Source organism: Lutra lutra, chromosome 1, assembly GCF_902655055.1.
Source record: "Lutra lutra chromosome 1, mLutLut1.2, whole genome shotgun sequence".
Lineage (NCBI taxonomy): Eukaryota > Metazoa > Chordata > Mammalia > Carnivora > Mustelidae > Lutra > Lutra lutra.
The window spans coordinates 121,721,664-121,737,933 of record NC_062278.1 but is presented as its reverse complement, the minus strand read 5'-3'; the positions used below and the strand labels follow the sequence as shown (position 1 = coordinate 121,737,933).

The following is a 16,270-nucleotide window of genomic DNA, read 5'->3' as shown; positions in this document are numbered from 1 at the left end:
TCATAAAACAAACCTCAATAAATAGAAAGGATAAAAATAATATAATTCTGACCATAATGGAATAAAATTAGAAATCAGCAACAGAAAGAAATTTGGGAAATTTGCAAATATGTGGAAATTAAATAACACACTCCTAAATATAAAATGAGTCAAAGAAGAAATAAAAAAGAAATTGGAGTGGCAACTGGGTGGCTTAGTCAGTTAAGCATCCAACTCTTGATTTTGGCTCAGGTCATGATCTCGGGTTTGTGAGATTGAGCCCTATGTTGGGCTCCCCACTGGGTGTGGGACCTGTTTGGGATTCTCTCTCTCCCTCTGCCCCTCCCCACTCACACACACTCTCTCTCCCTCTAAAAAAAGATAAGAAATTGGGAAATACTTTGAGATGAATGAAAATGAGGCACAACATACTAAAACTTATAGGATACAGGTAACACAGTTCTTAGAGAAAAATTTATAGTTATAAATACTGTATTAAAATTTTTTGAAATTTATAAACTAGCATTCCACCTTAAGGCACTGGAAAAATAACATACTAAACCTAAAGCAAGGAGAAATAAGGAAATAGTAAAGATTAGAGTTGAAATTAATGAATTAGAGAATAGAAAAACAACAGAAAAATCAGTAAAATCAAAAGCTGGTTCTTTGAAAAGTTCAACAAAATTAACAAATGTTTAGCTAGAATGACCAAGATAAACAAAATTACTAGAATCTGAAGTGAAAAAAGAGACATTACTACCAACCTTACAGAAATAAAAAGGGTTTAAAGGATTACTACAAATAATTGTATGCCAATAAATCAGAAACTTAGGTAAAATGGGCAAAGATGAAGTCCCAGATGCCTTTACCACTGAATTCTAAGAAACATTTAAAGAAAAATTAATTCTAATTTTTCAGAAGCTTTAACCCAAAATAGAAGGGAATATTTTCCACCTCTTTCAATTAGTCCAGTAATATCCCCAGATACCAAAACCAGACAAAAACATCACTCAAAAGAAGAAAGATACAGACCCACATTGCTAATGAGTATGGATGCAAAAATTTCCAGTAAAATACCAGCAAACTAAATACAGCAACATATAGAAATAATTATATACCATGACCAATGAGAATTATTCCAGGATTGTGAGGTTGGTTTAACATCAGTAGAGTGAAAAACAGAAACCACATGATAATCTCAGTAGGCTTAGAAAAAGGATTTAACAAAATCCAACACCTTTTCATAATAAAAGCAACTAAATAGGAATAAAAGAGAACTTTCTGAACCTGTTAAAGGGCATCTATCTATGAAAAACCAACATCTGATATCATACTTAATGCTTAAAGACAGGATATATTCCACCTAAGATTGGGAACAAGACAAAGATGTTTGCTTTTGTCACTTTCTATTCAATATTGGAATTTCTAGCCAAGGCAATTATTCAGGAAAAAGAAAAAGCATCCAAACAAGAAAGGAAGCAGTAAAACTATCTCTATTCTTAGATAACATGAACTTGCATATGGAAAATCCTAAGCCATTCACTAAAAAATTATTAGAAGTAGTAAATGAGTTCAGTAAGGTTGCAGATACACAATCAATATACAAAAATCAATTGTATTTCTATGTGCTTAAAATGAACAATCTGAAAATGAAATTAAGAAAACCATTCCATTTACAATAACATCAAGAAGAATAAAATACTTGGGAAACTTTTAACAATAGAGGTGTACTACTTGTACTCTGAAAACTACAAAAACATTGTTGAAAGAGCTAAATAAAGGGGAAAACATCTCATATTCATGGATTGAAAGACTTTATTGTTAAATGGCAATCAGTCTTCAGATTCAGCACATTTCTATCAGAATCCCAGCTGGCTTGTAGAAGCTGATTCTCAAATCACATGGAATTACATGGGACCCAGAAGAGCCAAAACAGTCTTGAAAAAGTGGGAGGACTTCCTATTTCCTGACTTCAGAACTTTCCACAAAGCGATAGTAATCAAGACAGTATAGTACCAGCATGGGATAGACATATAGATCAATGGAACAGAATTGAGAGTCTATAAATAAATCTGTGTGTCTGTGGTCAGCTGAGTTTTGACAAAGGTACCAAGACCATTCAATCTGGAAAGAATAGTTTTTTCAACAAATGGTTCTGGGACAACCTTGCAATAGAATGAAGTTGGAACCTTTCTTCACATTAAATTAAAAACAAATAAATTGGACTTCATCAAAATTAAAAAACTTTGTGCTCCAAAAGATATAATCAAGAAAGTGAAAAGAGGGGCGCCTGGGTGGCTCAGTGGTTTAAAGCCTCTGCTTTCGGCTCAGGTCATGATCCCAGGGTTCTGGGATCAAGCCCCGCATCGGGCTCTCTGCTCAGCGGGGAGCCTGCTTCCTCCTCTCTCTCTCTCTGCCTGCTTCTCTGCCTACTTGTGATCTCTGTCTGTCAAATAAATAAATAAAATCTTTAAAAAAAAAAAAAAGAAAGTGAAAAGATAACCCACAGAATGGAGAAAGTGTTTGCAAATCATTTACCTGATAAGGGAGTTGTGTATAGAATATATAAGGAATTCTTACAACCCAGTAAGAAAGGACAACCTAATTAAAAAATGAACAAAGGAGGGGCACTTGGCTGACTCAGTAGAGCATACAACACTTGATCTTGGGGTCATGAGTTCAAGCCTCATGTTGGGTGTAGAGCTTTCTTTAAAAAAAAATGGGCAATATATACAGTGGAGTATTATACCTCCATCAGAAAGGATGAATACCCAACTTTTGTATCAACATGGATAGGACTGGAGGAGATTATGGTGAGTGAAATAAGTCAAGCAGAGAAAGTCAATTATATGGTTTCATTTACTTGTGGAGCATAAGGAATAACATGGAGGATATTAGGAGAAGGAAAAGAGAAGTAAATTGGGGGAAATTGGAGGGAGAGATGAACCATGAGAGACTGTGGACTATGAGAAACAAACTGAGGGTTTTGGAAGGGAAGGGTGGGGGGATAATGAGCCTGGTAGTGGTATTAAGGAGGGCACGTATTGCATGGAGCACTGAGTGTGGTGCATAAACAGTGAATTTGGGAACACTGAAAAAATAAATTTAAAAAAATGGGCAAAGGATCAGTATAGACATGTCTTCAAAGATGGTCAATAAGGGGGCGCCTGGGTGGCTCAGTGGGTTAAGCCGCTGCCTTCGGCTTAGGTCATGATCCCAGGTCCTGGGTTCGAGCCCCACATCGGGCTTTCTGCTCAGCAAGGGAGCCTGCTTCCTCCTCTCTCTCTGCCTGCCTCTCTGCTTACTTGTGATCTCTCTGTCAAAGAAATAAATAAAATCTTTAAAAAAAAAAAAAAGATGGTCAATAAGTATATGAAAAGATGCTTGACATTGATAGTCATCAGGGAAATGCAAATCAAAACCACAATGAGATATCATTTTACACCCATTAGAATGATTATAATAAAAAAGTCAAATAATAACAAATGTTAGCAAGGACATTGAGCAATCTATACCCTCTTACTTTCCTTCATACACTGAAGGAGTGTAACATGGTGTGGCCACTTCAGAATTTAGTCTGGCAGTTACTCAAAACAGTTAAACATAGAGTCACCATATGTCCCAATGATTCAATTCATATATATATATATATATATATATCTAAGAGAAATGAAAGCGTATGGTTACACAAAATGTCCATACATTGTACACAAGTGTTTATAGAAACATTATTCGTAATAACCAAAAGGTGTAAATAACCCAAATTGTCCATCAACTGATAAATGGATAAAAAAAATATGGTATATGCATATAATGGAATATTGCTTGCCCATAAAAAGGAATGAAGTGCTGATACATACTTGTTTGATAAATTAAGGATATTTGGCATGCCACAGCATCTGTTGCCAACCTGGAACAGAGTTTGCACAGCAAGGATGCAGAACTGGTAAGGCAGGACCTTCACTTCTGGAGAAGCCCTATGGGACGCGACTCTAGCAGAAGCTAAACAACCCTTGGAAGGCAGGGGCTGACAGCAATGGATTCCATCACAAGTGGGCCTGGGACCCAGGCTGCTTACAAGGTCCCCAGCTGATGCATATTAAATTCCAGAAACTAATGGACTGGATGATCTTTCACATTCCACCTGATCTCGAGGATCTTTTTTTGTTTGGTTGGTTTTTTGTTTATTTGACAGAGAGCTAGAGAGAAAGCACAAGTAAGCAGAGCGGCAGGGAGAGGGGGAGAGAGAGAAGCAGGCTCTCTGCTAAGCAGGGAGCCTGATGCGGGGCTTGATCCCAGGACCCTGGAATCATGACCCGAGCCTAAGGCAGCCGCTTAACCAACTGAGCCACCCAGGCGCCCCTCGAGCATCTTTTTTTTCTGAGGTTCTAATCCTAAACATGGAAGTAAAGAAACTAAAATGTGTCCCTCCCTGACGAGAGTGATTGTGATCCTGTGTTTGCTGTCAACACTGGGATTCCTAAGGCAGGCCTTCTGAGGAAACCTCTACTTGTAAAATATTGCACATATCACCAGCCAGACCTATTCTTACAAATCAAGTTGAACAGGATGCAGTGTTTATATCTCCACAAATAGCCACATGGGTGGAATTTTGCTTTTTTTCCAACTCAGTAGGAGGATTAGATTTTATTTTCTGATCTGCTCAGTATCCATTTATGAATCCTTGCTCTTGGCATCATTGTCAGCATTAAACTTGTCCTAAGGTGAGAGGAAGACGGTCTGTAGGGGGGCCCTGGGGCAACCGATGCACGTGGCTAAGGCGGCAGTCCTCACCCTAGCTGCCCCATCTGGGCCCCACCAACCTAGATTCAGATTTAACTGTGCTGGGGTGGAGCCCAGGAAATAGGTACAAGGTTGAGAACCAGATTGAGAATCACTGGCTCTACGTGAAGAGAAAAAGCAACTGACAATAGGCAGCGGTCAAACTCGAAAACTACTGCATGATGAGCTTCTGGAACTGGAGGTGGGGATTTCCCTTCAAAGTCAGGAGGATCCCAAGAAAAGGAGTAGCTGTCCTTACTCGCTGCTCCTAGCTCCCTACCCCAACCTTTCTAGGTGCCCCATTTGCCTTTGCCCACTGGTCTCAAATCAGCTACGTTTGGGGGACTGGCTTCAGCTCAACAAAAAACCTAGGGAAGCGCCTTGGCTGCCTGCAGCTGAGGCTTTCTCGGCCTTTCCTGATGCACAGTGGGCTCTTCCCACCCAATGCCCGCCAATTGGGTCCCTTCTGAAAGCCTGCTCTGAGCTGATCCGCAGGGCCTGACTGACCACTCCAATTTCTGACTTGTGGCTGGCACAGGCCTGGTTCAACCTTCTCTCTTAATCATATACCCCTCCAGGCCCCAGGCTTCCCTCTTCCTCCTCACTCCTGATTCTCTGTCCACAGCCCTGGCACCTCTTTTCTGGCTTTAGTCCACTGTTCTCTGGGGCCTTCTGTCAGCATGTTCCTTGCCCTTGGGTTATTTGCTGGGCCCTCGTGGTGTGCATGCCTTGAGCCTTGTGATTCAGTTTACCCACACACTCTTATAAGTATAAATTTTCACATGCAGCCACTGCCTGCTCTCTGACAGGTCTGCAGCTGCCAAGGAGTTAATTTGTCTGAAATTCAGCCAAAGCTGACTCATGCCTCTTCTTTGAGGTCTCCTGGAGCCAAATGAAAAGAATCAAATGGTCTATGAAACCTAGCACGTCAGATGAGATAGTGTACACAGAAGGGCTTAAACTGTAAACCATGACACAAATATAAAATATTGATAATAATGTGCAGCAGTAACATTGCATATATATGCCATTCTCGAGCATGGGTGGTAGCCGGTCAGGAGTACCAGAAAAGGGATAGAGATTGATCAAGGACATACAGGCGACTTTGAGAACTGAGAGGTCAGGACCAGGTAGGCATATGGGAAGGGAACATTAAAAAAAGCAGAGGTTGGAGTGCCTGATACCACTGGAGGCCCACAAATGAGCAAGAGCAAAAAGCTTTCCATCAGTAAGTTCTTTTGGCTCTACCCTCAACATTTATCCAGAATCTGGTCACTTGTCACCACCCCCATGGCCACCACCCTGGCCCAGGCTGCCATCAGTCCTGCCTGGGCTATTGCTGTTGTTCCTACCTGGTTTCCATGCTTCTACCTTTGTTCTCTTATGGTCCATTCTCGATACAACTACCTGATGTTCCTGCCAAGAGTAAGATACATCATATTGTGTCACTCCTCTACTCAAAAATGCTTTAATGTCTTCCCAGCCTTCTTAGGATACAAGCTGATGTCCTCTACCATGACTTACAAGGCTCTACATGGTCTGGTCCCATTACCTCTCAAATCCCAGCCTCTACCTCCTGCTCATATGCTCCAGTCACCCTGGGCTTCTTGCCATTTCTTGAACCTGCCAAGGGCATTCTTGCCTTGTGGTCTTTGCCCCCACTGTCCCCTCTGCCTTGGAGCTTCTTCCTGCCCCCAGCCACATGTTCACTCTCTCACTTCATTCAGGGATGAGCTCAGGTCTCACCCCTGACTTCAAGGGTCAGCCTGCCTTGACTTCCCAGACCCATCACATACTACACTTTTCTCAGCTATAATTTATACAGAATTGAAATAAGAAAGATATAGTAAATAGTTATTAATTTATTAATAAGTATTAAGAAATAGTTATTAATGAAATGTAAGCTCTGACTCTTCTGAAATGTAAGCTCCATGTGCATAGGAATTTTGTCTGTCTTATTCCCTGTTTGCACAGTGTCTTGCATTGTTGAATGAATAGTTGAATAAGACAGCAGATAAAAACTCCAGCAATAGGGGCGCCTGGGTGGCTCAGTGGGTTAAGCCTCTGCCTTCGGCTCGGATCATGATCTCCGGGTCCTGGGATCGAGCCCCGCATCGGGCTCTCTGCTCGGTGGAGAGCCTGCTTCCCCCTCTCTCTCTCTGCCTGCCTCTCTGCTTCCTTGTGATCTCTGTCTGTCAAATAAATAAATAAATAAAATCTTTAAAAAAAAAAACAACACTCCAGCAATAAAGCAAGACATCAATTAAAGGAACAAAGAGTGGCCTTAATCCTGAGCTTTCCAGAGGTTCTGCAGAGACAGGGACCTGTTCTTCAGGGTGACTGGCCTTGGGTTTTCAAGTGCAGATTATTGCTCCAGGGAGGGAGAGGACAAGAGACTCCTGCCCATTTTAAAGTTGGGCTATTCTTGGAAGTTCTTGGACAAGTCAAGGGCCCCACAGGGGAGACTTCAGAGATGTGAAAATTTTTATTGAATTCTCTCTCCAGGAGCCCCACTTCTCTGAGATGCAAGTCTTTGAATCTTTGGGAGAAACTCTCTTCATCATCTCCTCTCTCCCTTTAGGGACAGCCTTGGTCAGCCCAGCTGCTTTCACACCTATGGCAAAGTAAAACAGCATGGTGGAAAGAGCATGGGCACGAGGTGCTAACTGTTGCTGTTGGTTTCCTGCCTGGTTGTATGACCATGGGCAAGTTGTTTCAATTTCTCAGAGCCTTACCACTGTGTCTGTAAATGGGGGAGATAATGATAGTACCTTTGCCAGGGGTGTTATAAGGATGAGATGTGATCTTGCATTTTAAGCAAAGCATTTGGCAGAATGTTGTGCTTGGCAAATGTTCAAGTACTATCGTCAGGGTCAGGAGTGCTAGAAGAAACAGTTTTCCTTGTTCTCAGAGTTCTTGTCTACAGAGCTTCTCAAACTTTTATGTGCATGCATATCGCTTGGGACAGTCTCATTAAAATGCAGATTCTCATCAAAAAGTTGGGAAGGAGCTTGAGATTCTGCATTTTTAACCAGCTCCCAGGTTGTGCCAATGCACACATTGAGCTCTGAATAGCCAGGCCTACTCAAGAAAGATCTGGGGGAGAAAATACTGGTAAGTATATTTCCATGAAGTGTTATAGCCTCTGACTTCAGTGTTTTTTTTTTTAAAGAATTTATTTATTTATTTGACAGAGATCACAAGTAGGCAGAGAGGCAGGCAGAGAGAGAGGGAAAAGCAGGCTCCCTGTGGAGCAGACAGCCCGATGTGGAGCTCGATCCCAGGACCCCGGGATCATGACTTCAGCTGAAGGCAGAGGCTTTAACCCACTGAGCCACCCAGGTGCCCCTCTCTGATTTCAGTCTTAAAGGCAGCCTGAAATTACTGTATTCTAACCCAGAAGAGCTATATTGATCCCAGCCACTTTTACCCAGAAGTGTCCCAGATCTGATTCCAGCCATACCCATTCCTCCCTAGCATGTGAATCCCACAACGCTGCCTCCTACAAAAACACTCACCCCTCTGAGGAAGTTTCACTTGGGGCTGAGAAAGGAGAGGGAGACTGGTTTCTCTTTGACTGAAATCTGCTCCTGGGTCTCCTTGGCCCTTGGACATATGGCCAGGCACTTGTTTTCATGGTTGCTTAATGGTTTGTGAAACAATTGCTGGAGGAAACATTGCTACAGCAAGCCAGGCGAGAGGGACAGAGGGATTCACAGGCCAATGTTATCTTTGCTGAGCTCCAGGGCTGCTCCAACTTCTTTCCTCTCTCCACCTGACAGTGACAGATGGCTTCCACATGGTTTGACCTACTGTCTGGCCAGACCTGACCAGATAGTCATCCATCACCTGCCCTATTTGGCCCCCTTGACGGCACCCTGTGGCTTGTGGGAGGCAGAAGTTGGAGGTTTCATTTAGAGCCCGTCATATCTCCAAGCCATTGTAGTAGAGTTTCAAGCATGGACAGTTCTTATTCCAGATGTTACTATCCCAGTGGCCATATGTTTCGAGGTGGGATCAGCAGGTTTACATGGTAATGTTAAACTAATTAATCATAAACTGATGCTTTAACAGCATCAGGACCCAAAGTGGGTTTGATACGAGCAAAGATGGAAGCAATACATATGGTGTCATTAAGCTGGAAAGAGGAAGTGAGGCTCAGCTTTTTCCATTGCTCTGGCACCATCTATCTTCTTACTGATACTGAACGCTACTCACGAAGCCTCTGAAAGCTGTGTGGGCAGATCTCCAAGTATTTTTCTTATGGCTCTCTCTGAGTGTGACAAAACAAAAACTTAAATTAGTATAAGCTGCAGGGCATGAGAAAAATATAGCTATAAACAGAGGGGTCATGCAGACTAAGAATCAGGAGCCCAGGGTCTACTCCCCATCAGCCTCTCTTTCAGTGACTTGGAACATACCCCCTAATTGACTTTACAAAGTTTCAAACGCCTCCTGGGTAGATTCAAGAAATGTCTGGGTTTATTGTTGTTGTTGTTTTTCTCCAACTCCAAAATGAGACTGTTCTATGATTTTGGCTTCTAAAAAGCTTTAAATGAAGTATGTTTATATTCTTTTTCTTATTAAAGCAGTATTTTTTCATTAAAACTTACCTATTTCACTGGTAGTAAATTGTGCCGTACTTTTTAAAAAAAAAACAAGCTTTATTAAGGTAAAAAGAGATGGAGTCGTAAATACAGCTTGTAAATACAGCTTTCATGGAAAGCAACCTGACCAGACTCATTAAAGATATATTAAAATAATTCGTGAAACTAAAAAATATTTAAAATACCAAATCTATTAAAATTAAAAATATTCTACAATCCCTACTATTATTTGTAGAGGAAAAAAGCCCCAAACTAGAAACAACCTTTGTGTCTCAATAGAAAGAACGAGTTTGATCAAGATAAAAGGTTGGATATAAATTCCTCTTTGTTCCAACGCCCATAGATAGCTGATGCTTTGATGTAATAACATCAGTAGTGAAAAGAAGAGCTGGGGGATGAGATACTGTATATTTCCTCTGTATAGTTTTAGAACATTTTCCCCCAATTACAAAAAATATGTACATTCCCCAATTTTTTTAAACATTTCTCTATACATAAAAGAACTGAGATGACAAAAAGAGCCTAGAAAAGTTCCTACCACCATGCATATCTGTGCAAAGTAAGCATTCAGTAACTAGTAACATTTGGGTGTGTTTTCCTGGTGAACATAATGTTAGTAATGTGTACATTCTCAGCTGAGGCCTTACTATTTATATATTTTGTGTTTAGCATTTTGATTTAACGTTCGTTTTGCATTTGACCCAAGTGATTTTGCTGAGTACCTCGGCCCTTGGCCCTCAGCCAGGTGTTTGCCTGACTTCCCTCCCTTGACTTTTGGATTTGGAGAGTCAAGGCCTCCAGGACGTGTCTGGACTGAGCCCCTTTCAGGAAGGTGTCCCCTATGTGGCCGTTGTGCCTCACCTCCTGTGTTGATCTTAAGGGATCACAACTTCCATTTTCCTAATAATAATTAAAAGCTGCAGCCCATTCACTGGAATGGAATTGAGAACCCTATGTGCAGAACTCACTCCTCCCAGAGATGAGACTGCTCTTCGGTTGTTCCCCTCTGCCTCTGAACATGAGAAGCATTGCCCCTGGATGACAAAGTGAAGGGCCACAGGCCTAGCCTGGGGAGGAAGCTTCTGTCACCTTTGACAGCAGGGTCAGTGATGAGGTAAAGCATCTGTTGCCTTCTGTGAGGACAAGACATGCCTGCTTCTGTACTCTGGGTATGCCAAAGTAGTGGAGATGCCCTAAGAAGGCTATCCCAAGAGACAAAGACACTGCTTTTCCACCTTAAGGTATAAAAGGACATTGTGTGTGTCGCAAGGACATGGCTCACAGAGTGAGTTGCTTGCTGGTTCTGAATCTCTGATCTCTCTGGGTGAAAGAAAGACCTGTGGACAATGCAGAGCCTGGACCCTTGAACCCTAGGGAAAGGGTCACTGCCAGCAGAGGCGGTGGGGTGTGCAGGGCAGTGTCCCAGCAAGCGATGAGAGCAGCTTTGCCTGCTGTAGGGCTGGACACACACGGCAGGCTCCTGTGGAAAGAGACTCCTCCCCAGGGACAGGAGGGGACACTGTGGCATGTTCTCTGTGAAATACAATGGCACTTGGGGTTGTTGAAGTATCTGCCTCTTGTTGGAATAGTTGATAGATTTTCCTGTTTGTTATGCTTTTTACTAATACTTGGATTTGGTTCACACTTAATTTGGTGAGTTCATACCAGCCTTCTGGAACCGGATGAGAGAAAAGAGATGTCACTCTTCGAGTTACCAGTTCTATGTCAGACAACAGACTAGATGCTTTATGCCATCTCATGTAACCCATGGGAGAGAGTTTCTGTTTCAACATGGGGACTTATGACCAAGGTGTAAAATTCACCCCTCCTTTTAAGAGTGAAGTCAATGGGATTCCAATTATACACAACGATCTGCTCTTGCCATCAACCCCTGGCCCAGGGTTTAAGATTACCAAAATGATAGCTTTTATCAAATGATTATATCTAGAAGAACCAGTATCTCTTTCAGAGTGTACTGCGAAAGAAACTTCATTTAGGAAGAAAGTTTAGCTGGGTTTTTAAATGGAGAGTTATGATTATCTTGCAAGCAACTTTGCCTGTTTTGTAGCCAGTGAGGGCAGCCAGGAGCCAGGTTCAAAGTGAGAACATTTTGGCAGGACCGAAAACTTTCATCAGGATTCTGCCAACTGGTTATTCCAGGAGGGTGACCACTTGCTTCGCTGATTTCAGTTATTCACAGCAGGGAGCAAGGCCTTGGGAGAAGGGCCATCCATCCTGTGACATCCAATTAATGACTGCAAGAATGAAACAGGGAAACAGAATTTAGGCAACAAAAGGAGGCAGGATGTAAGTATAGAGGGCCTTGAGTTAGTGAGATTTTTGCCGCAATTTAGTTATATTTTCCATTTGTGACCAAAGTGACAGTGAGAGGAGAGGCCTTGGCAGGGAAGCAGGCAGGACGGGGTGGGTCATGCCCTACTTGGTGCTACACGTGCATTGCATTTTGCTGAGTAGATCCTGTTTACATCTTGGACTACACGATAACGTGAATACTGATAACATTAATTGCACTGCATATATATGCAGGATTTAAATTAATTAAGCAGTTTTGAGGTAAGGGCTTAAGAAAATACTCATGAAGCCAGAATTATTAGTAACATTACTCACTTCTGACCAGTTAAACCAGATACTGGTTAGTCTAGGCTAAGGGGAAGGGGAAGGGGCTGACAAGGAGACAGGGATGGGAGCATCAGGTCCTTGGTGCCCTGGAGGCTGAAGAACTCGGAAGGGAGCCCAGCTGCTGCCATGGCCCACACATGACAGGCCAGAGAGCAGAACCAGAAAGAAGGGCTGAGACATGTGGACTGCCAAGGCTGTAGACAGTACTAGTCTCTGTCTCACCCTTTGCAGACCTCTCCTTGCTGAACCTTGAGCACACAGAACAATCTTTCATTTTTAAAGATTGTATTTATTTATTTGACACACACAGAGAGAGAGAGAGAGAGAGAGAGAGAGCACAAATACAGAGAGAGAAGCAGACTCCTCACTGAGCAGGGAGCCCGATGCAGAACTTGATCCCAGGACCCCAGGATCATGACCTGAGCTGAAGGCAGACACTTAACCGAATGATCCACCTGGGCACCCCCAGAGCAGTCTTTTAAAAGCATAAATCAGATCATGTTGCTCTTTGGTTTAAAACTTCTCTGTTGCACATGGACACTTGAAATCTTTGAGTTACCCTTATTTCTTCAGTTTATGCCTTTCCTTCTCCATAGAAGAGGGCTTGAGGAGGAGAAAAGATTTAGTCAGTATTCCCTTATTCAGCACTGAAGATAAGACAGAAGAGGGGCAGCAGGGTGGCTCAGTCGGTTGGGCCTCCTGCTCTAGGTTTAGGGTCAAGTTGCGATCTCGCGGTTGTAGGATAGAGCCCCATGTCTGGTTCTGGGATAGAAATGGAACCTGCTTAGAATTCTCTCTCCCTCACTCTGCCCCTCCGCCACTCCCTCTCTTTCTCTTAAATAAATAAATAAATAAATAAATAAGAAAGAAGAAAACTGTGACCTGCTAAGTTCTTTCTACATCCCTTCTGAAACTGATCCTGCTTATTCAAATAGAATGTCTAAGATTACTTAGTCCAAGACCATCCTTTTAAGGATAAAAAACCTGAGGCATGGGGGAGGCAGGTGACATCTTAGGTGAGTGTTAGAGCTAGACCAGAAGAACTCTTGTGTCCCAGCTCCTGGCCAAGTGACTTTGATGCCCCTGACTGATAGACAGCTCTGCAGATGGAAGGGCATTTTAGGCTGACAAGGAAGCATAGCAGGGCCAGATTGGAGGGCGTGGAGGAGGCACCTGGTAGGGAATGGAGAGGTCGTAAAGAATGAAAATATTCCTGTTGGCCACGTCTCCAGGACAAACATGACTCCAAATGCTCCTTAATGGATGCCTAAACAGTGACACAGAAGAACCACAGGGATGGGCTGACCAAAGGCCATGACATGTCATTTATGCATAATGACTAAGCACCCCTGTTTATTCACTCTTAACCCAGCTCTTTAACCTTGCTCTTTCCTTTTAAGTCATTGGAGACCTTCTCTACCATTCCTCTCCTTTCTTTTGGTTTTTGACTGCTGTTTAGAATCTAGCTATGCATGTGTCTCAGATTCTAGGCTGAAGGAAGATGAAGAAGGTGATGATGATGAACCTGGGCCACATGACTTGCCTGCAGTATTTTGGTATTTTGAAAAGGGGCTATAGGGAAGAAGAATGAGCAGATTCATGAGTCAACATTCTATTTATCCCTTTGTTGTGAGGACTACTCCCTCTACTTCTTTTGTGAAGCATAATCATTTGTTAGTTTTAGTAAGACATTTCTCTGCCCACTGATAAGGAAACAAAAAGGCATTTACTGTACTAGTCTCTAGAATGTGAAATGTAAGCTGTGGTCTTTTGTTTGTTTGTTTGTTTTTCGCTTTCATTTGTGATTACAGGCTTCAGGGTTGAAGGGGGTCTTGGAGGAGGGCCAGCCTCACCACCCCCTTCTGTGCAGGAAGCCCCTTCCCAACATCACCACTGGTGGTTCTGAGCCCTTTCCTCCGCACCCCTGCAGCGAGCTGCCTCCGCCTCTGTAGAAACACTTCATTTTGCTCTAAATTGCAGTTATTTGAGGACTTCTCTTGTTTCAGCTGTGAGCCCCTGAGGGCAGGAATCCTGCCTCATTCCTCATTGATCTCCCACAGCCCCCATCACTGAGCCTGGCCAACTCTCCATAAATATTTGAATGAGTGACAAAGTGTTAACAGCCTCCAGAGGCCACCACAGTTAGACACTTCTAAGAGCTAGAAGGTTCTTCCTAAAAGTGAGCAGAAGTGTGCCTCCCTCTGTTCTCTGTGGGGAGCGAAAGTAAAGAGGCAGTGATGGCAATGGGCTGGGCATCCATAAGATGTCCAGGAGGGACCCTGGGAGAAGCTGGTGCGCAGCTCTTGTTACTTTCCTTGCTTTCCATCTGGCCAAAGCACACAAAGACTTTCCCAGGACAGGAAAACCCAATAACACTAGATAAATCTGGATACATTGGGTTGGGGAAGAAGGTTTTCAGGATTTGAATCCAGTTTGGAAGGACAGCTCTATGACACACTGTCAATGTCATACCTGCATCTCCTCAGCCAGCCCTGAAGGTCAAAGGCAGGTGGCTCCCATAGAAACTGATAGCTTCCTGTATTTTTCTGCCCATGGTCACTCTCTGACCTGGGAGATGTGGTTGGCCTGTGTGTAGGTCAGGCTGGAAATGGAGTTACTCCAAAGAACCCTCAACCATGAGCAATCAGACTTGGTGCATAAATTCCCCAGATATACCTCACCTCCCAGTGAGACAGCCTGAATTTGTTCTACACAGTTGCTTAAAAAGATTTCAGGAGGGATAACTCTAATTGCTTGTAGAATTAACCCATTAATAAATACATCCTTTATTCATTTTCTTTCCTTTTTTTCTTTGACTTGCCCTCTCCCTCACCTTGCTTTCTGCAGTCACTTCCAAATAAGTCATCCAACCCAAATTCTTGTCTCAAGGTCTGCTTTGGAGGCAACCCAAACTAAGACAAGTACACAAGCAGGAAATTTGGGGGAATCCAAATGTCATTCCCTTAGAAGACAAAACTATTAAAATCGGTACTTTTTTTCCTCTCTCTCTCTCTCTTTTTTTTTCCAAGTACAGAGTTGGTTTTTCTGTCAGTTCTATAAATAGAGCTTAATTTTAAGTAGAATCTGTGTCCTAACTCGTAAAACAAGGCTGATAATGACTCCTCAATCTTTGAAGGATAGTTATTTCAAATAACAAGAGTAATATTCTAGTTCTGTTAAGGAAATGTACTGCATCAGAAAGGTCTTAGGCCAGACTAAAGAAAGAGATTACACATGGGGATCATTAGACATCAGGATGAATTTGTGTTTGAGCACTACACTTAACCTTTTAAACTTCTACAGAGACCTTTTAAATGAACCTTATCAACTTAGCTCAGGTTTGGGATGGAGGGCTTGAGGACAGGGACAGTTAAGATGAATAGGGAGCATGAAGGAGGAGGGGAAGGAAAATAAAGAACCTTCACTTACCCGATATTAATGAACTATTCCTGAGCTCATAATAGAACCAGGAGAAAACACCATTGCTGAAGAATATTTCTTGTCAGTGGAGAAGATTTGCAACAAAGAACAAAGGTGCACAAGCAACTCGCCGCCCTAGTCCTTCTTCAGGCAGACATTGTGTGATTCAGAAAATCTCCCTGTGGATGCCACAATATTATTTGATTGTTTTGACACCTCAGACAATTAATAAGAGGTAGCAGTTAAAAATGATCATGCTCGCTACTGTCTTATGTTTGTGGGGTTTTTCTTTTGCCTTGTTCCTTCCTGGAGGGTTTTCTATTGGCCTGGTAGGAAACAGCACACATGGTCATGAATTTTTAATTGGCAATCAAAGATGGGAACGATTGTAAACAAAACACATGATGAGAGAAGTCAGCAGGGCCAGGAGAGCCTTACAGATGTTTTTTGGGGATAACCCACAGATGCCTTGTTGGAGTTAGGTAGGGAAATATCTCAAAGTCTAGTAAGGATAAGAAAAGGTTCCACCATTTTGGTTTGTTTTTAAATTTAATTTAAATTCCATTAGTCAACATACAGTACATCATTAGTTTCAGATGTGGATCTTTAGCATGGAAGAATATTCTTTTTTGTTTGTTTTTTCTTAAAAGATTTATTTATATATTTTAGAAAGAGAGATAGAGGCAGGGGAAGAGCAGAGGGAGAGGGAGAGAGAATCTGAAGCAGACTCCCCGTGGAGTGTGGAGCCCATTGTAGGGCTTGATCCTGGGACCCTCTGAGATCATGACCTGAGCCAAAATCGGGAATTGGATGCTTAACCAACTGGGCCACCCCAGGTGCCC

General features: G+C 42.5%; 1 protein-coding gene across 25 annotated transcripts in view; it reads left to right on the top strand.

Annotated features, from left to right (window-relative positions):
* Positions 1-16,270, top strand: part of KALRN (kalirin RhoGEF kinase) — a 675,882-nt gene that overhangs the window by 272,808 nt on the left and 386,804 nt on the right. The gene's annotated exons all lie outside the window — the stretch shown is intronic.